Genomic DNA, 27,558 nt, shown 5'->3' with positions numbered 1-27,558 from the left:
GCAGTGAACTTCTAGACTGATTTGGATTTAGCTTCCAGATTAGATTTCTCTTGAAAGGCATATCAGATAATTAAAAAAAGTGTAATTTTTTACTGAAGGGACAAGTGCGTAAGCAGCAGTAACACCATTCCATATGTAAGAACATGTTGATATGTTCCCTTTAAAACCTGCCCCCCATAGTTTGGTGGTTAGTATGACAGGAGATTCTTTAGTAATCACAGTAATGCCATGATTTTCCCTGTGCAGACATGGAGTCTGACATTACGTCAGTCTATGAAGACGCCAAGCTCCATGTATTTTCTTGCTTGCAGATAGGCAGGAAAACCAGCTGAATATAATGAGGTTAATTTATTTACATACAACCCAGTTCTACTTTAATCAATTCCTTAATCAACATTGACCATTAAAGAGTAAAGCTGACCTGTCTGATGTTTAGATAGCCGCACTGCCAGCTTGGAATTCCCTAACCCTATATTTGCCTGTCCCAGAGCTGATCTGTTCTTCTGGATGAAAACATTATGGACTTTTCAAAGATAATTTTCGAGAAACAATTCCCATTCTCCCTTCTCAAGGGAAGATGCTCCAGTTTACAATGCTATAAGCTATTCAATGTCTATAGCGGTACAAATAATGTATGTTCGGTATATTTTTAATCAGGTTATTAAAATATTAATTTGTGAGCAGCTAAGTGAAACAGTTATATGAAGCAGTGAAGCACAAGATTTATCTTCCCACAAACATAAATTAATACTAAACTTTTGAGGAGTAAAACCTGGATTATATCGTAACAAAGTATGTTACATCTACATCAGTGATTGTAAAAGCTGCAGTACCAGGCACAGGCCATGGCCAAGAGTGGCGCCATTTCTATTAAAAAAAATAAAAGAAAATCCTTCTCATTCTGTAAAACGTTCACATATCCTTTTTTATTTTTACATCCATGTAAAATGAACCTTTTTTTTTGAGTATCAACAGTTTTGCATCCATATTTCTCATCTGTTATGAAAAACTGTCAGAGGTAGACTGTCAAAACTATTTTATCCATTTGACGCTTAGCAATGGATTATTTAAAATCAGATGTAAGGCGAAAGGTACACGGAAGTAAAAAGCACGTCTTCCATTTTTCACATATTCACATTGAACTCTATGGGATGTGTGTTGCCCATATAAAAACAGACATCACACAGACGAGCACAACGGATGTCTCAATCCAGTCCTAAGATATTCTGTCAATCTTACATAAAAATTATTAAGAGTGCAGGACCCTGTACGAAAACTATTTTTCTAAATCACTTGTATTGACGATTTTCTCTCAGGGGCAGCACAGACCGGATGTCGTCAATGCTGCCTACTGGGTTTCCATAGCCAGTGCAGGAGGCAGTGCTGTAACATGACTGTACACTCCACATCTTCCCTGCTGGAAATGGATACTTCGGAGGTGTCACACGGACGGTATGTGCTGCTACCGAGTGCAAAATTAGTAATCAAAGTGATTTACAAAAACTTTGGGGTCTGTTTTGTTCAACTGTGCTACACCAAGGCTAACTCTAAAAATGATACACTATTTCATTTCCACACATCAGAAATTCCTATGTATTGGATAGGAAAAGTCTGCACGTTTGTGACAAATCTCCAATGTTATTTAGGGGCAAAAATGAGTCACTCTGGCCTAAGGCTGCATTCACACATCAATGTGAGTGTGAGTCTTTTCTTAGGTATCATCCTAGTTGTATCACTGTTCTTCTTTCACTGAAGGAGGTAGATTGAACTTCTTTTTTATCTATTGACAATCAGCTAAAAATGGTTGAAATTCGGGTGGAACTCGAAGGGACTAAGTCTGCCTTCCTAGTTCCTCCTGTGTCTCACGGATCACCACAGATTTTAGCTGATCCACAAAATCTGATCATAATAGGACATGCTCCTAGTCTCAGAGACGCGGAACCATTTTTAGAATTGATGCGTTTACGGCACAATGATTCTCTATGGGATAGTGCTCTGTCTGAGAAAAATACGGCCAGCGCTAGGATGTGTTACAAAGATGTGTGAATGTAGCCTGAGGCTCAGTCAGTTATATTAAGGTACCTTCACACTAAGCGACGCTGCAGCGATACAGACAACGTTGCCGATCGCTGCAGCGTCGCTGTTTGGTCGCTGGAGAGCTGTCACACAGACCGCTCTCCAGCGACCAACGATGCCGAGGTCCCCGGGTAACCAGGGTAAACATCGGGTTGCTAAGCGCAGGGCCGCGCTTAGTAACCCGATGTTTACCCTGGTTACCAGTGTAAAATGTAAAAAAACCAAACAGTACATACTCACATTCGCGTCCCCTGCCGTCCGCTTCCCTGCACTGACTGAGTGCCGGCCCTAACAGCAGAGCGGTGACGTCACCGCTGCGCTCTGCTTTTACTTTACGGCTGGCACTCAGTCAGTGCGGGAAGCGGACGGCAGGGGACGTGAAGGTGAGTATGTACTGTTTGTTTTTTTTACATTTTACACTGGTAACCAGGGTAAACATCGGGTTACTAAGCGCGGCCCTGCGCTTAGTAACCAGATATTTACCCTGGTTACCATTGTAAAACATCGCTGGCATCGTTGCTTTTGCTGTCAAACACAACGATACACGGCGATCTGACGACCAAATAAAGTTCTGAACTTTCAGCAACGACCAGCGATATCACAGCAGGATCCAGATCGCTGCTGCGTGTCAAACACAACAATATCGCTAGCCATGACGCTGCAACGTCACGGATCGCTAGCGATATCGTTTAGTGTGAAGGTACCTTTAAGGTTCTTTAGGTTTTTCCGGGTATGGATAATTTATTATGCAGCACTGATTTTGTAGTCATAAACAGGGGGACCCTGATGGAGTCAGAACGGACCCCAAAAATATGTGAAAGTAAAAGTACAGTAGAAGCCAGTAATAAATTGTAAAGACATTACTCATAATACAATACAATTTGTTATGCATCACTCCACATCTAAGTATCAATCAGCTTGCCATGTAGCAACACTTGTTTCAGGGGTGGAAGTTTAATAACGCTGGTACTGCCAACCTTCATTTTATCTTCCCATATGGATATAAAACAAATGGGCTTGTGTTATTGAATTCTCTAAATCTGTCACGCTCCGAAAAAACTTCAATTCTTGTCATTTTTGTTGCCATTTAGTCTCACAATTTGATGGTTGTAAAGCCCATAAAGCGTGTTTTTGTGTTTGGCGTCACATCATGCGTCCAGCGTGTTATTATTATGAATCGTTTGAGCTGGAAATGGGAGTGTTCAGCAATCTGTAAGACATCAGCGGCATAAACACCCTGACACATGATCCACAATCAGTAAACTGTTGTTTTGTGCTAGCAGCTGCTGGGTGAAATTGATGTGGCTGATCATTCTCCTCCTATTGTCCCATAAAAGTTTATTTTTGTCTTTCTGGTGTTTATTTTTGCAGCGACAGCTGCTTCTTGTTCTTTAAGAAGGGAAATAAAACATTTTTTCCCCCTGTATTTGAGTGAAATGGAATGTGGAGATAAAAATGTATTTTGGATTTTACAAATATAGAAGATCTTGTAAGCTCTTTTTCCACTGCATATCTGGTTGCCATCAAACTGGTGTTATTTTGAGCTACAGTTGTTAAAATTGTGATAAGTAGGTTTAAAAAATACAGTTGTGAATCTTTTTTGTACAATAGATCCACAACACATGTAGTTTTCACATCTTAAAGTTATAATTTTCTATACTGTTTTCTACTAGGACTACAAGTTATATTATAAAACTGTCGATGAGCTATTTCATTGCTTGTTATGAGGAAAATCTGACTTTATGCAAACAGGTGCCCATATACCTTAGCTAGCTGTCAGCTGTTCGGCTATTGTTCTGTTGACAGCGATGTCTCCTGATTTCGGCAGAGTCAGCTTAAGTGATTATGTGTTTTCAAAGGGAACAACTTTGTTGATTTGGCCACCTTTCTCTCTATCACATATAATCTTGTTGTCGTCCACTGTGTTTCATTTACATCCTGCAACCAGCAATAATATGCTTAATGTAAACACACATGGTGAAGGAAAGGACACATCTATTGCATAGGTGATGGATGTCATTTGGATATCATTCAGTCTATAGCACACACTCAAGAGGAGCGAGTATTCTGGCTCATAGCGCCATCCCGTTCACATGCATCACAGTCATGGTAGACTCAGAGGGTCGTTTTGTCTCTATATTTTGTATTACACATAACACCCCGATCCTTATATAGTAGCCATTTATATCCCTCCACTTTACTCCAGTGAGGTGCTGAAAAAAATACTCACTCTCTCCTCCACACTTGCCTTTGCTCATGATGGGGGATTTCAATATGTATTTACACCCGTACCGGGATAAATTTAAAACTGGAACCATATCTGAGTCAGCCTCACAGACCTCTCTATCCAGAGTTCTTTCAGAGCTAGAGTTGATAGATATTTGGTGCACTAAGCACCCCAATATCAAAACAATACTCTATTATTCAACATCTTACCATTCGTTATCCAGGATTGACTTGGCGGTTGGAAATGTGAATATGATGTCTCTGGTAAAGGAGGTTGAATATTTACCAAGAACCGTGTCGGATCATTGCCCCATAAGGGTGCAACTGGGGCACGGAGGGCTTGGTCACCAAGAACATATGGTGGTTAAACCCATTTTGGATTCAAACTATTGGGGGTTCTCTACACGACAGATTGCAGGAATACTTTAACATTAATACGGACTCCAATTCGAGGTTAATAGTATGGGATGCTATGAAAGCATTTGTTAGAGGGATCTATGTTGGTGAAATTAGTAAACCGGAAACTAAGACAAGAGAATACATCCAAAAGTTACAAGAGCAGGTCAGCCTAGCAGAATCAGAATTAATGTAAAACACCTTAGCTTGTACTGCGGAAAATATGAAAAAAATATCAAAAACTAATGAAAAATCACTTATTGGGACTAGCTGCATAAACTTTTTTTTTTTGCAAAACAAACATTTTATGGAGTGTGAAAGTGCGGGCCACTTGCTAGCAACTATTGTTAAAGCTCAAAATGGGTTCTCGTACATTTCTAGACTAGTCTCTGACACTGGGGTCATGGTTATGGAGGATGCAGATATTCCCAACACTCTGCAAAATTACTTTTCTAGTATTTATTCTTTTAGAAGCGTCACCAGTTCAGAAGAAATAGAGAACTTTTTAGCAACCATTCCATTACCACAATGATCAAATCTAAAGAGGGATATACTAGACAAACCAATTGAACTTGAGGAACTGGAGGAGGCTATTCAAGGGATCCAAAATGAGAATGCCCCAAGCTCAGATGGGTTACCAGGGGAATTCTTTAACCCCTTTCTGCCAGCTGACAGAATAGTACGTCAGCTGGCAGATCTCCTGCTTTGAGGTGGGCTCCGGCGGTGAGCCCACCTCAAAGCCGCGACATGTCAGCTGTTTTGTACAGCTGACATGTGCGCGCAATGAGAGCGAGCGGAATCGTGATCCGCCCGCGCCCATTAACTAGTTAAATACTGCCATCAAGCGGCATTTAACTAGCGCTCCCGGCCGCGCGGCCGGATGTGCTCGCACCGCTGACCTCCGTCACATGATCGGGGGTCATCGGTGCATTGCCATAAAAACCAGAGGTCTCCTTGAGACCTCTATGGTTGTTGATGGCCGATTATTTTGAGCGCCACCCTGTGGTTGGCGTTCAAAGTACACCTGCATTTCTGCTACATAGAGGTGATCTGTACTTCACCTCTATGTAGCAGAGGCGATCGAGTTGTGCATGCTTCTAGCCTCCTATGGAGGCTATTGAAGCATGCCAAAATAAAAAAAAAAAGTGTTTCAAAATATAAAAAAATAAAAAATATATAAAAGTTCAAATCACCCCCCTTTCGCCCCCAATCAAAATAAAACAATTAAAAAAAAATCAAACATACACATATTTGGTATCGCCACGTTCAGAATCGCCTGATCTATCAATAAAAACAAAGGATTAACCTGACCGCTAAATGGCGTAGCAAGAAAAAAAATCAAAACGCCAAAATTACGTTTTTTTGGCCGCCGCGACATTGCATTAAAATGCAATAATGGGCGATCAAAAGAACGTATCTACACCAAAATGGTATCATTAAAAACGCCAGCTTGGCACGCAAAACATAAGCCCTCACCTGACCACAGATCACGAAAATTGGAGACGCTATGGGTATCGGAAAATCGCACAATTTTTTTTTTTTTTTTTTTTTTAGCAAACTTTGGAATTTTTTTTCACCACTTAGATAAAAAATAACCTAGACATGTTAGGTGTCTATGAACGTGTAATGACCTGGAGAATCATAATGGCAGGTCAGTTTTAGCATTTGGTGAACCTACCAAAAAAGCCAAACAAAAAACAAGTGTGAGATTGCACTTTTTTTTGCAATTTCATCAAATTTGGAATTTTTTTCCCGTTTTCTGTTAAACGGCATGGTAAAACCAATGGTATCGTTCAAAAGTACATCTCGTCCCACAAAAAATAAGCCCTCACATGGCCATATTGACGGAAAAATAAAAAAGTTATGGCTCTGGGAAGGAGGGGAGCGAAAAACGAAAACGAAAAAAGCTCCGGGGTGAAGGGGTTAAAACATATCAAGAACTATTGTTTCCAAATTTACTGGCAGTTTTTCAAGAAAGTATTAGAATTGGTAACCTCCCAGAATCTACGAAAGAGGCGGTGGTGGTTTTGATATTGAAACCTGGAAAGGATCCATCCCTGCCTGATTCTTATAGACCTATCTCCCTCCGACGTCAAACTGCTGGCTAAGATTCTTGCAAACAGATTACCCAAGATGATTACAAGGGTAATACAAGATGATCAAACTGGATTTATACCAAACAAGTCCACTTCAAATAATATAAGGCGGTTATATATGGGGATGCAGCTTAGTTCAAAATCCACTTGAACAAGGGCGGTCCTTTCCTTAGAAGCATTTGACAGCGTTGAACTGAACTTTTTGTGGGCTGTGTTAAAGGGCATGAGATTAGGAGATACATTTATTTCAATTATCCAGTTATTATATAGTTCTCCTAGGGCAAAACTCTGGGTTAACAGTCATATATTGGGATCATTTGATCTGGGAAGGGGAACACGGCAGGATTGTCCCGTCACCCCTTCTTTTTGCACTAGCTATAGAGCCACTTGCCTGTTTGATACGAAATAATCCTGCAATCTCTGGCTTTCGGTGTGGGTTAATAGCGATGAAAATCTCTCTATACGCGGATGATATGCTTCTTTTTGGGGGGACCTAGGCACTTCTGTTGGACCAGTAATAGACATAATCTCTTCATTTATATAGCACCAACATATTCTGCAGCGCTTTACAGTTTTTGCACACATTATCATCGCTGTCCCCGATGGGGCTCACAATCTAAATTCCCTATCAGTATGTCTTTGGAATGTGGAAACCGGAGAACCCGGAGGAAACCCACGCAAACACGGGGAGAACATACAAACTCCTTGCAGATGTTGTCCCTGGTGGGATTAAAACATTCTTCAAATGGTCAGGCCTTCTAATTAACTGGAGCAAATCGGTACTTATGGTACTTATGAGGAATACTCATTGGAGCATACACAAAATCAGATAGTAAACTCTTTTAAATATTTGGGGGTAATAGTCTCTTCTAACCCTCAGGACTTTCATTCACATAATTTAGCCCCCCCCCTGCTGTTAAAATTTAGGTCTGAGGTGGATACATGGTGTCGCCTCCCGATGTCTCCAGTGGGAAGAAGAAATCTTTTGAAAATGATCCTAATGCCACAACTCCTTTATTTTCTTCATAATACTCCGATTTGTATTCCTATGTCTTTCTTTCATAAAATACAGCAACCCAGAATTAAACTTGAAACTCTGCAAAGAGGAAGGGATAATGGGGCCTAGCAGTTCCAAACACTTGGTTATACTTCATATCATCGCAGCTACAGCAGTTTCAGGGCTGGGGTACAACTGACCACTGTGGAGCTTCAGGTCAGCTAATGAAGGTGGGAACTAAATGGGAAATCCCACTATTAGCTCTTGAGGCTGGTTTTCTCAGGAAAAATGAGTCAACTGTTCAAACACTAAATTTGATCTATAAAATCTGGGATGGGGAAAGGACATTCTCAGTATCAAGGGATTCACAAATTATTCCCCTCTGTGGCACAATTTTAAACTAAGTGAAATAGCTAAACTAGAGGGTTTTGGTCAATGGGAACGCAGAGTTATTTTGCTACTGTCTCCAATAATATGTGACGGATGAATCCAAAGTTTTGATCAGATTCGCTCTGGGTTTGGCATTTGACATAGAGCCTTCTATCAGTATTTGCAGTTTCATCATGTCTTCCAGACTCAAATTAAGGCTACTAAGGGTACTGTCACACAGTGGCACTTTGATCGCTCCGACGCCACGATCCGTGACGTTGCAGCGTCGCTTGATTATCGCTCCAGCGTCGTAGACTGTTGTCACACTTTGTGATAGAAATATATATATCATGTAGATCTCACTTGCATGTATACTCCTCTATAATCAAATATATACTTATATGCTCACAGCTAATATATATATTATAATCAATGGTTTAAAATGGCTGACACAAACTGAACTGATATAAGCCTGATATAACCCAGACAGATCATATGGGGTTTTCCACCCCTAAAAGCAGAAGAGAGTCAGATGTTTGGTGACTGCTGGTCAGGTGTCTCCACTTTGTCCTAGACAGAGAACTCGAGTTTAGTTGCTTGATCAGCAGTCATATGAGCATTAATCACAATATTCCATATATGTTTAGATAACCAATGACAGAGGAGCTAGACAATATGATAATTAACTAACCACCCCTGACAACCCCTAACCACTCCTTTCTATGTGAAAATATAAAACTATGTATGTACAATAAAGTATCAGTATTGATGGAATGTTGTTCTGTCACAGTTGTGTACAGTCCATTCTTGATGAGCGCTCAAAATACTCAGTCTAATTGGGAGCGGCCACAGCACACACAGGGATATATTTATCCAACCCTAATATTTCCATAACAGAATGGCGCCCAACGGCTCGGATGAAACGCACGGGATCCTTCTAACCGGAGATACGGAAGCTGTAGCGTGGCCTGGCACAGGGGCAGGAGACTGCGCAGCTCCATAAGTAAGGTAAGAAAATGTTATCATCTTACCTGAAAGTCCCCTGTGCCCAGTCCTTGTCTATGCCTCTTGCCGGTCAGATGTGGTCACAAATTCCCAGGTAGTGTAAAAAATCCGTAGCCACGAATCCACCCTGGGAGGTGTCTGCTGTGGACCGTGTATATGTTTTGTGTAAAATCCGAGAGAGGAAGAAAAAGTGACTTTTGTTTGTGGTTGCTGAGAAACAGACCGCAGGAGGCCAAATCGCTCGATAAGTTATTGCAGGATTCCCGTGCATAGGAGGAACACGCAGAGTTCCGGGGCAGGTAGTCCCATGTTCCAGGCACGGGTAGTGATAACTTAAGAGGGCTACTGCAGATTCCCGTAGTGCCGGCGATCCATTCAGGACGTCCGGACCGGGGTGGTAGATTTCCCGCTTGTTGTGCTTCTCAAGCACTCAGGTGGCCCGGGCGCAGGTGCGTCCAGTGCGATTGGCAGTAGTCTGTTCCCAGCGCAGCCTGCATGTGTCACAGAATTTAAAAGGGCATCTCTCGGATTGTCTATCTGTCTGTTTGTGTCATGTACTATTGCCGCTTTAAGAAGCAGAAATAGTTCTCTTGTCCGAACTTCCTCTTTCTCCGTGCTGTTTAGCAGAGAGATATGCATTGTAAATCAAACTGTCACAGTTTTTTTTTTTTTCTGACTGTTTTCAGCTGCAATGCTGGGTATGTGTAGTTTTTTTGTGAAGAAGTGAAATTTAAATTGTATCTATCATTTTTTTGATGTGACCTACGTGTTTTCAGAAATGTGATTTTAGTGACATTTGATATTATTGCAATGGCATACGGAATAAAGAGGAAGTGTGTCTCTGACTGACAGCCGTTTTCATTTTTAATTTTTTTAACTCTCTTAGGGGGTCTTTTTTCTTTTTGCGGCATTTTAAAGTTTTTTAATTAAGTTTTCCTCAATCTTCAATCTCTTTACCTTTTTATTTTTTATTTATATATATTTTTGAAAAAAGTTTTTTTTTTCTTTACTATTGTATCAAAGTTTTGAGTTTTTGGTTGTGAACTAAGTTTTTGACGGTTTTTCTTATCGTTTTGGGTTTTTCTTAGAGTTTTATATACTCATTTTTAGAAGTTTTTTTAGTACTGTTTTCTTTTTTCATTTTTATGTGTTTTTCATTTTCATTTTTTGCTTTTGCCATGGGGAACAAAGTGGCCGAGCAACAGGAAAGTCTTTTTACTTCCTGATGAGAAAACAGCCCCTAGATAGTGGCAGAATACGAAGGTGTTAAGTATGTGTAGATTTTGGAAGGTATAAAGTACGTGAAATTCATTAGAATGGCAGATTTCAAGCTGCGGAATGGCATGACGTAGAAGGAAAATAAGGGAAGTTACAGTAGCTGATGTTAGATTGCTGAATACTAATACATGGTATGAAGTGGCAGCAGAGCTTACATCGTTTAGGTGGAACAGAAAGTTATGTGAGCAAATCAGGAAGTGATTTTTGTGGGTATGAGACAGGAGAATCTGTGCAGTCTGCTTTTAGCAGAATCCATGGTGTAGGTAGTTATTTTTGCACAGTATGTGGTGCGCCCCGTCTCTCCCTACAGGGAGAAGGCATAATTGCTCCTCTCTATTATTCTTGTTGTGCTCCTCTATCCTCTTTTTTCCTCTGTCAGTCTTTTCTCTCCGCATTCTCTCTTTCCTTTCCTCTCCACTCCCCCACCACACCTTTTCTCTCTCTCTCTTCCCCTCCTTCTCCACCCTCCATTTTCTTCTCACCCTCCACTCCCCTCCTTCTCTCTCCTCTCTTCACCACTCCTCTCTCTCCACCTTTCTCCTCTCTCCTCTCTCTCTACTCCTTTGTCTCACTCCTCAACCCCTCCCCCTTCTTCCTCTTTTTCCCTCCTTGTTGCCGGCTGGGCCAACGCCCAATTCAAACAGTATGGTGCTTACAGCACAAGGTGTCCCTGGCACAGTCCAGCCATTGCCAGTTGTGATATCGGGGAGAGAAGGTGAAAGCCCCCCCTACAGTGGGCAGCCCCAGACACGTCAGGCAGCAGTCAGCTCAGCCCTGGGTGCAGAGGGGGGAGGAGTGATATCAGAACGAGCTCACTGACAGATTCTCCGTTACCTCATTTCACAGTCAACAATATTGTAACCCTTAAGGTTTTACATGAACTTTGATATCACCATGTATTGATAATGTACAGCTTCAGCACCGGTCAGAGCTGCCTACATCCACATTCACACCAACATGAAACTATAATCCTAATCCATCATAGCTTCAGCAAGGGGGGAGACATCCTCACATAAAAAAGCAACTTCTAAGTTCAAAATCAGTCAGTGTACGACCCCAGTACAAGCTATCACAACTATTCCTCTGATGAAGATGAAGAGGGAACATCATACATGCTGTCTAGTACTAGAAAAGAAACCCACAGGCACCAAGAATGCAGGGGCAGATAGAGGCACCACCATTACACTATGTGCACTGCACTTCAAGTCAGGTGACAATAGTCCAGACCCAGGGATGCATCCCATGCCATTTTACCGAAGAATGTAGCAGAAGCAGCAAACATATGCAGGCAGCTGCAATGATCTCTGGGCCATGAATGAAAATAGAAGCAGGTGATGCACTCTGGCCAATCATGAAGGAACAATTCAAACTTCCAGCAGAATCAGACGTACACGCTTGGGAGTCAGGGCCACAGGTAATTGAACAACTCAGAGAGTGGGCCAAAGGCAGATTGGCAGGAGAAGCCATGACATGAGCCAAGATAAGACAGAGTCTGTAAAGAAGTTTCAGTGCAGAGTAATGCAAGTATTCCAAGACTTGGGCTTCACCATTGATGACCAGATACACAGGCCTTTGTGCATGGACTGAGACAGCCAATCAGGAAACCACTGATAGTGGCTAGGCCTGAGAACAGGTCAATAGCAGTGGACTGACCCAGAAAAAAATGTTTTATGTGCGCCTAGGAGACTGTTCAATGCCAATTGTCACCAAAACTGCCGCTATTATAGCACCACAAAGAGCGTGAAGAAGGAGCAGGTGCCGTGCTGCTGAGAACACCAGAAGGGGAGCCAGAGGTGAAGACGCTACAAAGTGCCGATCGACACACCGGAAGAACCGCTGCAGACTCCAGAGAGGAGACACCGACCTCAATAAGGTTAGCAAAGGGGAGAAGCTATGTCAGACCAGGGGTAAGAAGTGACGGCAGATGCAGCCGCAGCCCCTGTAACGCCCCAAGACCTTGGGTTGGATGCAGCCGCCGGTCTCATGGCACCCCGGGCCTCGTCACGAATGCACCTGCAGGCCCCGTCTTACCACCGCAGCTTCAATCAGCAGGCCGGACCCCGCTGCCGCTGCAGTACCCATCAAGGGATTGAGTCACAACCAGGGGTGCAGAAGACAGCCCCTCTCATGGTGACCACTGACCTGGAAGCCCAACCACCCTACAAAGACAGAAGAAGTGTCAAGGGTTACATCTGTGGCAAGTTTGGCCATTTCCAGAACCAGTGCAAAGCACTCACGCCCCCGAAGAGACTGGACCCATGCAACCCAAGAGTTGGTCCAGAGAAACAGGTCAAGGAGGAAGTGCAGAAAGCAGTGAAGTACCCCGTCCATAGGACAGAGTCAAGCAAGCCAGGTCTGCAAGACACTACGCTCCTGACATGTAAAACTTCATCTGCAAGACCAGTACCTCAAATTACCCTTAAAATGGATGGCGTTGTCAGATCCAAAGTGGTGCAGCCAGAAGTGTGATGACACCTGTGGAACTCGCTGATCCCACCTGCCTATCAGAATTCTCTGTGTCTCGCATGGGCATTGATGGTCAAGTCAGACCTTCTCAGCTTACAAAGCCACTGAGCGTGTGCACTCAGCCAGGACACTCTATCCTGTCCCAGTTTGTGGTGTCAAGGAACTTCCACTCAACCTGCTGGGAGCGAACCTACTGCAGAAGCTGAAGGCAACCACAGTGTTCCAGGAAGATGGGACAGTGACACTTTCTTCATCCCTGACCCGAGAAGAGTCATGCTGGCGGCCCTACAAGAACATTAAACAATTGATGAGGCCTACCCAAGGAGGTACTGGATGTAGTACCAGGAAGTCTATGGTCTAAGGGACCCCAGCACATGAGAAAACCTCAAGTTGCCCCAGTACGGGTGTCACTCAAGCCATGTACCCCGTACCCTCGTAAGGCCCAGGCCAGGCATAGAGTCAAGCTGCCTCTGACCAACTGAAGGTCTACCTGGAAATAGGAATCATTGTTCCTCGCACATCGCCTTGCAATACCCCGCTTTTCCCCATCAAGAAAAAGACTGTAAAAGGAGAGCCAGCCAAGTTCAGAATGGTATATAACCTGAGAGCTGTGAATGACGCCACAGAGTTTGAAACAATTATGCCGAATCCGCACACTCTGCTCTCGAATGTGCCTGCCACAACAAAAGTGTTCACAGTGACCGACCTGACTAAGGTTTTCTCCAGTGTTCCCCCTTCACCCGGATGACCAGTTCCTGTTTGCCTTAATGCACCAGGGGGGACACCACACATGGACAGTGATGCCACAGTGGGCCCAGAACAGCCCTTCACAGTTCACCAAAGCAATGTCCACAGTTCTCACCAACTGAGTCACAGAACAAGCAGAAGTAACCCTGCTACAATACATGGACAATCTACTCCTTTGTGCAGTTGACTTTGACACGTGTAAAGCCCATTCCTTGTATCTCCTACTCTACCTGGCGGAGCAGCACTGCAAGATCTCAAAGAACAAAGTCCAGTGGTGTCTGAAGCAAGTTACGTTCCAGAGACACTGTATTGCTCACCAGGCGAAACACCTGACAGATGACCGGAAGACCACAGTGGAGAAGATGGTCCCTCCGACAACTCCAAAGGTGCTACAGGCCTTCCTTGGTCTAGTTTCATATTGCAGAGCCTGGATCCCTGATGCTTCCGTCCTAATGCAGCCTCTGTGTGAATACGTCAGTGTGACCCCGTTCCTCCAGACAGATGTGGCCTTCAGTTCGTTCAAGAAGTTAAAAGGCTCTGTAGTCTCAGCGCCAGCACTAGGCCTATCTGACTACAAGAAGCCATTCCGTCTCTACTTGATGAGAAGAGAAGGCCTTGCTACTGGAGTCCTGACACAGCTTCAGGGGGGAAAGCAGAGACTTTCGGACTACTTTTCAGCTTGCCTGGATCCAGTTGCAAGGGAAGCCTCTTCCTCCCGCATGAGAGCAGCAGTTGCAGCACACGCCCTCCTGGACAGGACTACTGACATCAGTGGAAAAACCATTGGAAATCCTGGCTCTGCATGACATCTCAGCAATCCTCAACCAAACCCAGCTAAAACATCTCTCCACCGCCAGGCATCTTCGCCTCCAGTGCTCTCTACTCCTGCCCAACAATGTCACCATCTTCAAATGCACAGTCCTCAATTCGCCCACTCTACTCCCACTCCCAAGGGGGGATACAGATACGGATCCTCAGATAAAAAGTCTGATCAAAATCTGCATGATACCTTCTGCAGGGATCTGAATTTGCTCCGGACGGATGACCATGATTGCTTCAGCATCATGCAACAGGAAACAGCAGGACTACCCAAGGTGGCAGAAGAGCCACTGACCAACCCAGAGTTGATCCTCTATGTGGATGGCTCCAGATTTGCAGATGATGAAGGAAGATTCCACACGGGAGGTGCAGCGACCAGCAATCAAGAGATCCTGTGGTCCAGAAGTCTGCCGCCCAGTCTGTCAGCCCAGGAAGCAGAACTGATAGCGCTGATGAAGGCCTACCAGATGGCAGAAGACAAGACTGAGAAAATGTATACCGATTCAAGGTACTTGCATGGCATAGCACACGACTTCGGACCCATCTGGGCTGCAAGGGACTTCCTCACAGCAAGCGGAACAACCATGAAGCATCAATGGAGCCATTAAGGACCTGCTGAACACACTTCAACTTCCAAAAGTGGTGACAATGCTAAAAGTCAAAGCAAAAGAAAAAATCCAGCTCACCATAGTTGTAGTCCCTGGAGGCTCGGAGCACGGAAACACTGTGTCAAGGCGTGAGGAATGCAGGAAATAGCATGACTAAGGGTGCTATGTCACCAGAAACGCGTAGATAGTGTTTTTAATTATATTGTGCTGTTGTTTTATCCTCTATTTTTTGATATGAAGTGAATAAAGTACCAAGACTTTGCTTTTTCACCACCTCGTTGAGCTGGATTTTTTTCTATTTCCTAAAAGTCAAAGCGCATGGAAAACTGAACACAGTAGGGGCACGAGGCAACAACATGGCGGATATGGCAGCCAAAGAAACAGTCAAGGGAAGACAATATGGACAAGTGGAAGAGGTCGTAGAGCCGGACGGCTACTACAGGACGGCTGAAGACAGGAAACCTGACAAGATGACATCCTGGGATCTGCTCAAAAAAGTTGCAAGAGCAAGCCCCAAAGGACAAGAAGGAATGCTGGATGCAGAAGTGAGCAACACATGAAGAAGGAAGGGTATACTCAATGGACTACAAACCCTGTTTACCCCGAAGCATGCACCCTATGGTGGTCCAGTGGGCACATGAGCCCACACACAGATTAAAGGCACAGATGAATGATCCGATTGGTGCTTACTGGTTCGCCCCAGAAATCTCCACCCTAACAGCCAAGTTCATAAACAGCTGTCTGACCTGTGGCAAATGCAACCCTGGAAGAATGAAGAAAGTTCCCACACATCGTCTTGCCAGACCACTGTACCCCTTCCAGAGGATCCAGATAGACCACATCCAGATGCCGCCAAGTGGAGGATTCGAATATGCCCTTGTGGTCGTGGACGTGTTCTCAGGATGGCCAGAAGCTTTCCCAGTGAGGAACCAGTCAGCAAAGACTACTACAAAGAAGCTACTCTCAGAGATGAGATATGCAGCCATGGGGTCCCAGAAGTGATAGAGAGTGACCAGGGACCCACATTCACAGCAAACCTCACATGAGAGATCTAGTCAGCAGTAGGGTCAGACTTAGGCCTACACACTCCCAATCACACTACTCAGTGTTAGGCACACTCCCAGAGGCCCAGAAAAGCTGTCATTATATGAAATTTTGTTTGTGTCTAGTCCCAGGTTAGGGGTATCCTTTCCCTTAGCAGCTGATTATGCAATATGATACTTTGTCTGCTTATGTAATTGAAATCACCAAGAAACTTGCTAACATCCATTCTCGAGTTTTTTTCTTCATTGCCAGATCCAGATTCAGTGTCCGGTATGCACTCCTAGAAGCCAGGAGACTGGGTGTTGGTGAAAAAGCTTGTAAGGAGAACACCACTCGATCCCAGATTTGATGGTCCTGTTCAAGTGCTGCTGATGACACCAAACTCTGTGAAACTGGAGGGAAGACTCGCTTGGATCCACTCATCGCATCGCAAGAAAGCTCCCCTACCAGAAGATGACACCCAAGCCAGAATGATGTTGCGGCCTGACCGAAAAGATGACCTACCTGATAAAGACTACACATCGCTCACTACACATGCTATTGACTAAGAGACTGATTGCAATGAACCCCCGTTAGGGACAGATCTCCTGACCGCCCATTTGCGAAAAGTCTGTATGGAGTGGGGCACAGGCGTTAGGCTTGTGTCAGTTCGCCAACAGCACAAAAGAGTTGCAGCGCTTTGGGACAGGAGGCTAGGATTAGGGCAAGTGATATCTAAGGGGGGCTTGTGATAGAAATATATATATCATGTAGATCTCACTTGCATGTATACTCCTCTATAATCAAATATATACTTATATGCTCACAGCTAATATATATATTATAATCAATGGTTTAAAATGGCTGACACGAACTGAACTGATATAAGCCTGATATAACCCAGACAGATCATATGGGGTTTTCCACCCCTAAAAGCAGAAGAGAGTCAGATGTTTGGTGACTGCTGGTCAGGTGTCTCCACTTTGTCCTAGACAGAGAACTCGAGTTTAGTTGCTTGATCAGCAGTCATATGAGCATTAATCACAATATTCCATATATGTTTAGATAACCAATGACAGAGGAGCTAGACAATATGATAATTAACTAACCACCCCTGACAACCCCTAACCACTCCTTTCTATGTGAAAATATAAAACTATGTATGTACAATAAAGTATCAGTATTGATGGAATGTTGTTCTGTCACAGTTGTGTACAGTCCATTCTTGATGAGCGCTCAAAATACTCAGTCTAATTGGGAGCGGCCACAGCACACACAGGGATATATTTATCCAACCCTAATATTTCCATAACAACTTTGCAATGCACGGCGCTGGAGCGATAATTTCATGACGTAGTTGCGATGCAGAAGTCATACGGGACATTGGGAATATCGTGCACACCTTTGTTACACGCTGCGATCATGCCGCCACAGCGGGACACTTGACGACGAAATAAAGTTTCAAACGATCTGCTACGACGTACGATTCTCAGTGGGGTCCCTGATCGCAGTAGCGTGTCAGACACAGCGAGATCGTAACTATATCGCTGGAACGTCACGGATCATGCCGTTGTAGCGACCAAAGTGCCACTGTGTGACAGTACCCTAAGGTAGATATCATATACCCATTATCTGCCAATGTCCTTTTTTTGGGACGCCTAATCTTTAGCTTCTAGCAACTAAGATTTTATAATTTTTATAATTAGGTCCAATTTTTTGTGTTGTGTTTGTAAAATGAATGTTTTCAAAATAGGAAATCATGTCACTGTCATTTTTATTTGAATATTGGGATGCCCTTTTCTGAAAAATCCGTACTTGTAAAAATTTTAATTTGGCAAGTACTGGGATAATCACTAGGAAGGGCCTGATTACCTTCATTTACAGGATATTATTACCCTTATATCTAGATAAACATCCCATGTTGGTCAGATCAAAGTGGGAAGAGTATGATGGCCCCATATCTGAAGAACAAAGGAATGAAATACTAGAAACACTTATACTATCTTTATCTGAGTCCCAGACCAGAGAATGTCCCAAATTTTCATTATCCACAGGGCATATAAGACACCTAATATACTGTTTAAAATTGGGGCTCAGACTGAAGACTCGTGTCCAAGATGCGGTACGAATGGGGCCCATCTGATGCATATGCTATGGGAATGTGTTGATATAGGCCACTACTTGGTGGGGGTAACCTCCCTGATTAAAAGAGTATTTGGGATTAAGATGAGCGAATCTGATCAGGTCCCTGCTTATTCGGCAAGCTATAGCAAATACGCTGCAGAGGGAACTCGGCTTCCTGGATCACTCCGGCTGATCAGCTGTTCGGCACCACAGCTGCATGTGTCGCGACTGTGTCACAGTCATGACACATGCATATATATATCAGGTATATAAGTATACTTGATAAAGACCAACATTGGTCGAAACGTTGCATCACGGGGGAATAAAGTTTTTTTCTCTTTTTAACCTGGACTGGATGCTGTTCCTCCTTGTTATTTGATCACTTATTTTCCAACTGGGTTTGTTGGATCTGTACTGTGCATTCCTGCCTTGAAGTACTGTCGGATGTTTCTTTTTCACATCTCAGGGAAATCTGTGTCTGGCCCATAGTCCTGAACAGCTCGTTTAAAAATAAGAAAAACAGGGATTTCTCTGAAATAACACATCAGATTGCAGATGTCAAGGTATGCTATTCAGCTTACCTATGACCTGCATGCCCACATAGATGGCTTAGGAGGGTTGATCCTAGTGAGAGATTGCCTTTATTGGGAACGCTGAAGCTTGCCAAGCGCTGTGCTCAGCTGCTCTTTGTCACTCCCATTTTAATGAATGGAGGGGTAGTAAGCATGATCGACCACTACACAGAGTTCTTCAGGGCCTTGGCTCTCTGAGTGCTTGGACCCCCCAGCGATCATGAAGTTATCCTATATATAGGGAGATAACTGACACTTGAGAAATCCCCACATAACTGTGCTGTACCTCAGCGGTGATCCAAGTGATTTGCTGTAGCAGTTATATGCTGCTTTCAGGATGCAAATAAATCTATTGGAGCCATGGGGCCATCAATGTTGGATACATGCCTTTTTTTAGAGATTAATACTGTATTTTTTTTATATTACAAATGCTGATTTTTTTTACTCTAGGGCAATACCTTTGAACAGTTTGTAGCTATCAAACTCAGGCCTTGCCGCTTGATAGGACTCCAAAGTCGTATTTTAAATGGCACACAGAAAGAGGGGGCAGATACAGACCTGGCATTGAGAATAAGGAGCTTCAAGTTATACATCTAATGCATAGACATACATCCTAAAACTATGTCCTACTTTCATCTAACAACGATTTGATGTGACACCTTAATGGTAATGCCAAGGGCATTTAATTCATTGCCTAAATTAAGTAGGTAAAGCAGTAGAATATATAAACTTATAACAAAAAATAGTGCAACTTTAAAAAATTCTGTTGTGTTTTAGATACAAGGATAATATGCTGATTTTCAGAATGCACATGGTTCATATCAAGGAAAATGTGAGGCACGTTAATGGAAAGGCGTTTGAGGAATTCTGATTTTTGTCAAAAGCCTCAGCAGAGTTTTTATGATTAAGATACTTGAAGCTACCTTCCAGCTCACAATACAAATTTCTCAATACATGCATTATGCAGAGATGAAATAGTTAGAATCATCTTTTTTAATATTTCCAACACGATTCCTCTCATTCCAAGTCCACTTATCAGTTGTGTAAATAGACGGTCGACTTCTCGGATTACTCCATGAGCAGTGAACTTTGATGTCTGAGACACACCACCCCACTCTCGGATGGTCCATTAAAAAACACTGGGAAGGGTCTCCAACTACTAAATCACAGTGTGCATATTCTAGCCCAAGAAACTCCCCCCTGATCTTTCATAGACCGGCTGTGTCATGCTTATGGATTCTAACTCTTGATCCTGTGTTCTGTAGTCGTCGTCTCTTCCCGCTGAGCCACAACTGATATACCTTTTCTTTGGGTGTTTTACTTCTGTTATCTTTGTTTCTGTCCGTTTTGGGTAACAGGTGTTTTTCATTTACTCCGTTTATCTGTCCTATCACCTTCGGGTGCAACTTTGAAAACCTTCTACTGCAGGTGTATCCTGCTGGTAATACACTTTGTTGGATTCATTCACTTTGTGTTGGTTGGATTTTGTGTGTTTCATTCCTTTTCTCCTTAGGTAATTGCTACTCTAGCGATCCTAGGAACTGCTAAAGCCATTCAGGTTAAGCCGTCGTCCAGTGGGGGCACCATTGCGTTATCTTAGGGTGCCAACCTAAGTGGTCAGATAGGGACAGACCAGGGTTAGAGAAGGGCTTTTCCTAGTTTGAACAGGGACCTGTCAGGTTCAGATATTTGTCTTCCTGGTTTGTACGTTTACCGTGTCAGTGTGCTTTGACAGTCATAGCAGGCTGAGAGCAAGGGGTAGTTTCTTAAACTACCAAAGACCAGTGGTATACATGACATCCAAAGGGGTAAAACAATAGGCACATATTTTGAAGGTGCTACTCACAGGAGGAGCTCTGGTTGGAGAGGGTCTCTTCATAATGGCTGTGTCACACTCTTTTCCTAAGTATTGCTTAAAGCACCACTCCAGAGTATTTCTTTTATTTTACCTGTAGTGGTGTTTCTAATGTAAGTTCCCTGACCCTACTCTCACATTTACCTGCTGCCATCTTCGTCTTGTATCACTGCCGCTCCTGTCTGTCTCCGGCAGTTTGTGACTTGCTGGATCGCTCCAGTGTTTCATGGAGTGAGCCGGAGATCATAACTCAATACAAGTCAATGAAAGCCTTGTTCTGGCTCTCATAGACCTGCATTGAGAGCTTGTGGTGTAACTAAAGATTTCCGTCCAGTCAGAAGTTGCTGTTACAATATGGCGCCGTGGGACAGGAGCAGTGCCGAAAAAGGTGAAGACGCCAGAGGGTGAGTAAGTGACTTTACATTAGAAGCACCACTCCAGGGCCGAACCCCCCGCCCTCAGCCCCCGCTGGAATGGTGTCTTATGGAGCGAATAGGAACTACAAACTATTTTTAGTATATGAAGTACTTACCGTATATACTCGAGTATAAGCTGAGATTTTCATCCCATTCTTTTAGGCTTAAAGTGCCCCTCTTGGCTTATACTCGAGTCAATGTCCAAGGGGGGGGGGGGGGGGGTCGGCGGGGGAGCAGCAGCTGTCACATCATACTCACCTGCTCCGGTCTCTGCACTTCCCTGCTTCTCCGATGGTCTCCGGCGCTCACAGCTCTTCCTGTGTTCAGCGGTCACGTGGTACCGCTCAAGTAATGAATATGGACACGACTCCGCTTCCATAGGCATGGAGCGCGTATTCAATACTTTAATGAGCGGTACCATGTGACCGCTGAACACAGGAACAAGCTGCCGGTGCGCTCCTGAGACCATCGGAGAAGCAGGGACATACAGAGACGTGCCAGGAGGGCGAGTATGACGGGGAGGGTGAGCCATGCGGTATTCATCTGTCCCAGTTCCACCGCCGGGCTCTGTCTTCTGCGTCCTCTGGCTGTGACATACAGGTCAGAGGGCGCGATGACGTGGTTAGTGTGCGCCCTCTGCCTGAACAGTCACTGTAGAGACCCCGGAAGAGACAGCGGCGATCGGCGGTGGAAAGGGGAGAGGTGAATATCGTAAGTGCCGGGGGCCTGAGTCAGCGACAACATCGGCACCTGGGGACAGGTGAATATCGCAAGTGCCGGGGGTCTGAGCCAGCGGCGACATCGGCACCTGTCTCCCAGCGACATTTTCTTTTTAATCACAGCACCATACGGGGCATATTATTCTATGGAGCATCTTATGGGGCCATCAACCTTTGTGCAGCATATATGGAGCATAATATTCTATGGAGCATCTTATGAGGCTATCATTAACCTTTTATGCAGCATTATATGGGCATGTTTTAATATGGAGGATCTTATGGGGCCCATCATGAACTTTATGGAGCATTATATGGGGCTCCTGATTCAATATGGATATTCAAAAACACTTAACCTACTGATGTCTCAATTAATTTTACTTTTATTGGTATCTATTTTTATTTTTGAAATTTACCAGTAGCTGCTGCATTTCCCACCCTAGGCTTATACTTGAGTTAATACGTTTTCCCACTTTTTTGTGGCAAAATTAAGGGGTCTCGGCTTATACTCGGGTCGGCTTATATTCGAGTATATACGGTATTTGAATCAATAACCCATTTTTATTGATGTATTTATTTCTTGGGTAGTGATGCAGCTCTCTGTCACCTCTAATACAGTCTCAGCCTTAATCCATGTTGTTCCATAGTTGGAGGCGTTAAAGAAGAACAGCTTAAAAATGTCTTTCAACCAGGAAACAACACTGTAAGATTTGTCTGAAAAAGACAGAGCAGATATTGAGCAGATCACTTCCATTCACTGCAGTCAGATAAAGAAGATTTGTAAGGTTTCCAGCTCCCATCAATTTTAAGAGAAGTACTACTTAAACCTGAAAAATAGCATGTGCGGAAAAGCCATAAATCATTGCTTTCGTATAAGCAACACTCAAGAGTGGAAGCCTTTCTACTAAACTAGCAAGAGTGTTAAAATGTCATAATCTAGCACATTACCGAACACGGAGGATAAACACACAAAGTGAAACTTCCTGGGAAGAAACTAACATTTGATAATATAAACTACACAGAATACACGCTTGGACACATAACACGACAAATGTCCAGTTACAATGGTAAGTATATTTCCAGAGAATTGAACCCAACCCGTATGTGTCTCTGGGTAGATGTTTTTTTAAAACCTAAAAAAAACAAACATTTTTTGCTGTTTTTGCAGCTAGGTGTCTACTTTAATAATATCCATTGAAAGTCAGATAGGAGAAGACAGCTACTTCCTCCATCAGTGAAGCCAATGCCACAGAACATTCTATACTCGGCGCTAACTGTCTACACCCCCAGCGCCACCTTGATGATTAGAAGCAAGCGGCTGCAAAAACAATACAACTTCATTTCCTCCATGCAACCACACTCCCGATTAGACTTCCGAATATGTTTAAAACGGTATCTTCCTGCAGATTACCACTAAGGCCTCATTCACATGGTGAATTTTCTGGTAAGGAAAACGGTCCAATTTTCATCAGTTTTTTGGATCCGCTTTTCATCATTGTTTGGTCAGTTTTTCAGTTTTCACGGTCAGTATTTCATCAGTGATTTTCTCATGTGAAAAAAATTAAAAAAATTCAAAGCTTCTACAATTCATTACAATGTTAATCTCATTTCACTTCTAAAATTCCTTACAATGTTAACTGTTAGAAGATCTGGGCCAGAGACCATAGACAGAGACCAGACTAATCCAGCACCGTCCCTGGCCGGCTATTCGCAGTGCTGCTGAAGGTGATTGACAGGTCTCTCTCCTTCATGGGTACATAAGGAAAGACCCGATTAATCACCCACAGAAGCGCTGGGAACAGTCAGCTGGGCAGAGACTAACTAGTCTAATCCGGCTATAGTCCCTGCTGGACCTTCAAACCATATTTTCTATGAAACGCTTGTGCAGCCAGGCTCTGATTAATGCTGAATAAAAGGAAAAAGCCGCTCACCAGTATAGCAGATTTTTCCATGATGGGTGCCAATGAAACAGCAGTCCGGTTCCTGGGTGATAAGTATGGAAAGATATAGTGGATCCAGCAACGGTAAAAATTAGGGTAAGTTGAAACATCACATTTATTTAGAACATTAAAACCAAGGCAAAAATAGAATTATGTTAAATAAGGAAAAAAGAGAAAGACAACGTGTCTATGTGTTTTGAGCAAACAGTTTTGAGCAAACTCTCCTTCCTTGGCATCACTGAAACCTGGCTCACCCCTCTAACTCAGCCTCTCCAGCTGCACTTTCCTATGGCGGATTCCACCTCTCTCACACCCCTCACCCCAACAACAAAAATGGTGGAGGGGTTGGCTTGCTCCTGTCCGATACCTCCTCCTTTACTCCAATCCCGCTACCACCCTCCGCTACTCTTCCTTCGTTCGAGGTGCACTCCGTCCGCATCTATTCCCCCTCCAACCTCCAGCTAGCTGTCATCTACCGCCCCCCAGAACTAGCCATCTCCACCTTTCTCGACCACCTCACCACCTGGCTACTTCATTTCCTCTCTGCTGACATCCCCACTATCATCATGGGCGACTTCAATATCCCCATTGAAATTCAAGGGAAAAGAAAGCGGTCACTAGGGAGCGCTGTGTGGGTCACAGTTAAAATTGAAGGCAAAAGGTCCACCGCACCTCCAGCCGTTAACCTTCTAGGAGGATACAAAATGCAGTAAAGAATAGTAATAACGGTCCTAGGAGAGCTGGAAATGAGACCAAAACTAGGATTTTAGTGCTGAACCACAACGCGTTTCGCCGGTTTAACCATTGAAACGTGCTGTGGTTCAACACTAAAATCCTTGTTTTGGTCTCATTTCCAGCGCTCCTAGGACTGTTATTACTATTCTTTACTTCAATATCCCCATTGACACTTCCACCTCAGCTGCCTCTAAACTTTTATCACTGACTTCCTCCTTTGGCCTCACTCAATGGTCCTCTGGGGCCACCCACAAAGATGGCCACATGCTGGACCTCATCTTCACCCGCTTCTGTTCCCTTACCAATCTCACTAAATCACCCCTCCCCCTGTATGACACAACCTACTGTCATTCTCTTCCCTCTCCTAGTGTGCAACCCCCACTCCAAAAACTCACTCACCCTCACAGAAATCTCAAACACCTCAACTTACAATCACTCTCTGAGTCCCTTCTCCCTCTTACAGACATAGCCTCCCTGCTGCCACTTTTTATAACACCACTGTAACGGCAACACTCAGTTCGGCCGCCCCACTCATGCATAGCAAAACTGATACACTCAACAAGCAGCTCTGGCTGACCAGCCTGACCAAAGAACTGAGAAGGGCTTCCAGGATCGCTGAGAGGAGATGGAAGCGATCCCGCTCTGCCGACCACTTCACTGCATACAAGCAGTCCCTCACCAGCTTCAAGTCCACGCTCACTTCCGCAAAACAAACTTACATCTCATATCCTCCCTGTCTCACAATGCTAAACAGCTTTTCAACACTTTCAATTCTATACTCCGTCCCCCCGCACCCCCTCCCTCCCCTCTCATTTCTGCTGAAGACTTGCCTCTTTCTTTAAACAAAAGATCAATATGATCAGAGAAAGCTTTGGCCCACAGCGCCGAATGCCCCTCTTAGCTGCTCAACCCTGTTCCTACAAAACCAGCTTCTCCACCATGGCAGAAGATCAGCTCTCCACCCTCCTGTCAAGATTACACCTCACCACCTGCATGCTTGACCGGCTCCCATCCCACCTCATCCCTAACCTTGCCATGGTCTTCATCCCAACCCTAACACACCTCTTCAACCTCTCACTCACAACAGGTGTCTTCCCCTCATCCTTCAAACATGCCAAGATCACACCCATCCTCAAAAAGCCCTCCCTTGACCCATCCTCTGTGTCTAGCTATCGCCCAATATCTCTTCTTCCTTATGCCTCAAAATTACTGGAACAACAAGTCCATCTTGAACTGTCCTCCCACCTCTCCTCCTGCTCCCTCTTTGACCGGTTACAATCTGGCTTCCAACCCCATCACTCAACTGAAACTGTCCTAACTAAAGTCACCAATGACCTACTAACTGCCAAGAGCAAGCGACACTACTCTGTCCTCCTTCTCCTGCACCTGTCTTCTGCCTTTGACACTGTTGACCACTCCCTCCTGTTACAGATCCTCTCATCTCTTGGCATCACAGATTTGGCCCTATCCTGGATCTCGTCATATCTAACAGACCGAACATTCAGTGTCTCCCTCCCCCATGCCACCTCCTCACTTCGCCACTTGTCTGTCGGTGTTCATCATGGCTCTGTTCTAGAGCCCCTTACTCTTCTCCATCTACACCTTCGGCCTGGGACAGCTCATAGAATCCCACGGTATGCAGTATCATCTTTACGCCGATGACACGCAGATCTACCTATCCAGACCTGACCTCACATCCTTACTTACCAAATTCCCACACTGTCTGTTATCTCGGCCTTCTTTTCTGCTCGCTTTCTAAAACTGAACATGGACAAAACAGAATTTATCATCTTTCCATCTCGCTCTACCCCTCCACCAGACCTATCCATCAATGTCAATGGCTGCTCACTTACCCCAGTCCCAAACGTCCCGGTGCCTCGGGGTGATCCTCGACTCTGCCCTCTCTTTCAAGCTACATATCCAAGCCCTTACCTCCTCCTGCTGTCTCAAACTCAAAAATATTTCCCGGATCCGCACATTCCTTGACCACCGACACCACAAAAACACTAGTGCATGCCCTTATCTCCTGCCTTGACTATTGCAACCTCCTACTCTATGGCATCCCCTCTAGCACTCTGGCACCACTCCAATCCATCTTACACTCTGCTGCTCGACTAATCTACCTGTCTCCCCGCTATTCCCCAGCCTCTCCCCTATGCCAAGCCCTTCACTGGCTTCCTATCGCCCAGAGACTCCAGTTCAAAACCCTTACAATGACATACAAAGCCATCCACAACCTGTCTCCTCAATACATCTGTGACATGGTCTCCCAGTACTTGCCTACACGCAACCTCCGATCCTCTCAAGATCTCCTTCTCTACTCCCCTCTCATCTCTTCTTCCCACAACCGCATCCAAGACTTCTTCCGTGCTTCCCCTATACTCTGGAACTCTCTACCACAACACACCAGACTCTCGCCTACCATAGAAACCTTCAAAAAAAAACTGAAGACTCACCTCTTCCGACAAGCCTACAGCCTGCAGTGATCCTCAACCCACTGAATCACCGCACAACCAGCTCTACCCTCTCCTAGTGTATCCTCACCCATCCCCTGCAGACTGTGAGCCCTCGCGGTCAGGGTTCTCCCTCCTTATGTACCTGTGTGCCTTGTTTTTTGCTCATGTTTAATGTATTTGTCTATATCTGCCCCTTTTTCACATGTAAAGCGCCATGGAATAGTGCTATAAAAATGTATAATAATAATAAAAAGAGTAGACACTGTTTGCGAACACACGTAGATACAGAGTCTTTCTCTTCTTTCCTAATTTAACGTGAGTTTATTTTGCCCCTGGTTTTAATGTTCTAAATCACTGTTTCCCAAACTCCAGTCCTCGCAGCTCCCAACAGATTGTGTTTTCAGGATTTCCGTAGTATTGCACATATTGCAATTTCTGCTGCCTTAATAAATAATTTCATCACCTGTGCAATACTAAGGAAATCCTGAAAACATGATGTGTTGGGGGCCGTGAGAACTGGAATTTGGGAAACACTGCTCTAAATAAATGTGATCTTTAAAGGGAACCTGTCACCCCCTCCCAGACGTTTCAAACTAAAAGAGCCACCTTGTGCAGCAGTAATGCTGCATTCTGACAAG

The 27,558-nt window shown here is 44.2% G+C and overlaps 1 protein-coding gene across 8 annotated transcripts in view; it reads right to left on the bottom strand.

The window, feature by feature from the left end:
- RARB (retinoic acid receptor beta) overlaps positions 1 to 27,558 on the bottom strand; it is a 1,117,211-nt gene that overhangs the window by 603,834 nt on the left and 485,819 nt on the right. Inside the window, exon 1 of one of the 8 annotated variants that reach the window (XM_077268932.1) lies at positions 3,841 to 3,970. The exons of the other annotated variants lie outside the window; for them this stretch is intronic. The gene's annotated coding sequence lies outside the window, so the exon portion shown is untranslated. Of the gene's footprint in view, positions 1 to 3,840; positions 3,971 to 27,558 lie in introns of those variants that run through there. 8 annotated transcript variants of the gene reach the window in all.

This window comes from Ranitomeya variabilis, chromosome 6 (assembly GCF_051348905.1).
Source record: "Ranitomeya variabilis isolate aRanVar5 chromosome 6, aRanVar5.hap1, whole genome shotgun sequence".
Classification (NCBI taxonomy): Eukaryota; Metazoa; Chordata; class Amphibia; order Anura; family Dendrobatidae; genus Ranitomeya; species Ranitomeya variabilis.
Note: the sequence above shows the minus strand (reverse complement) of the source record. Positions and strands in the feature narration are given on the sequence as shown.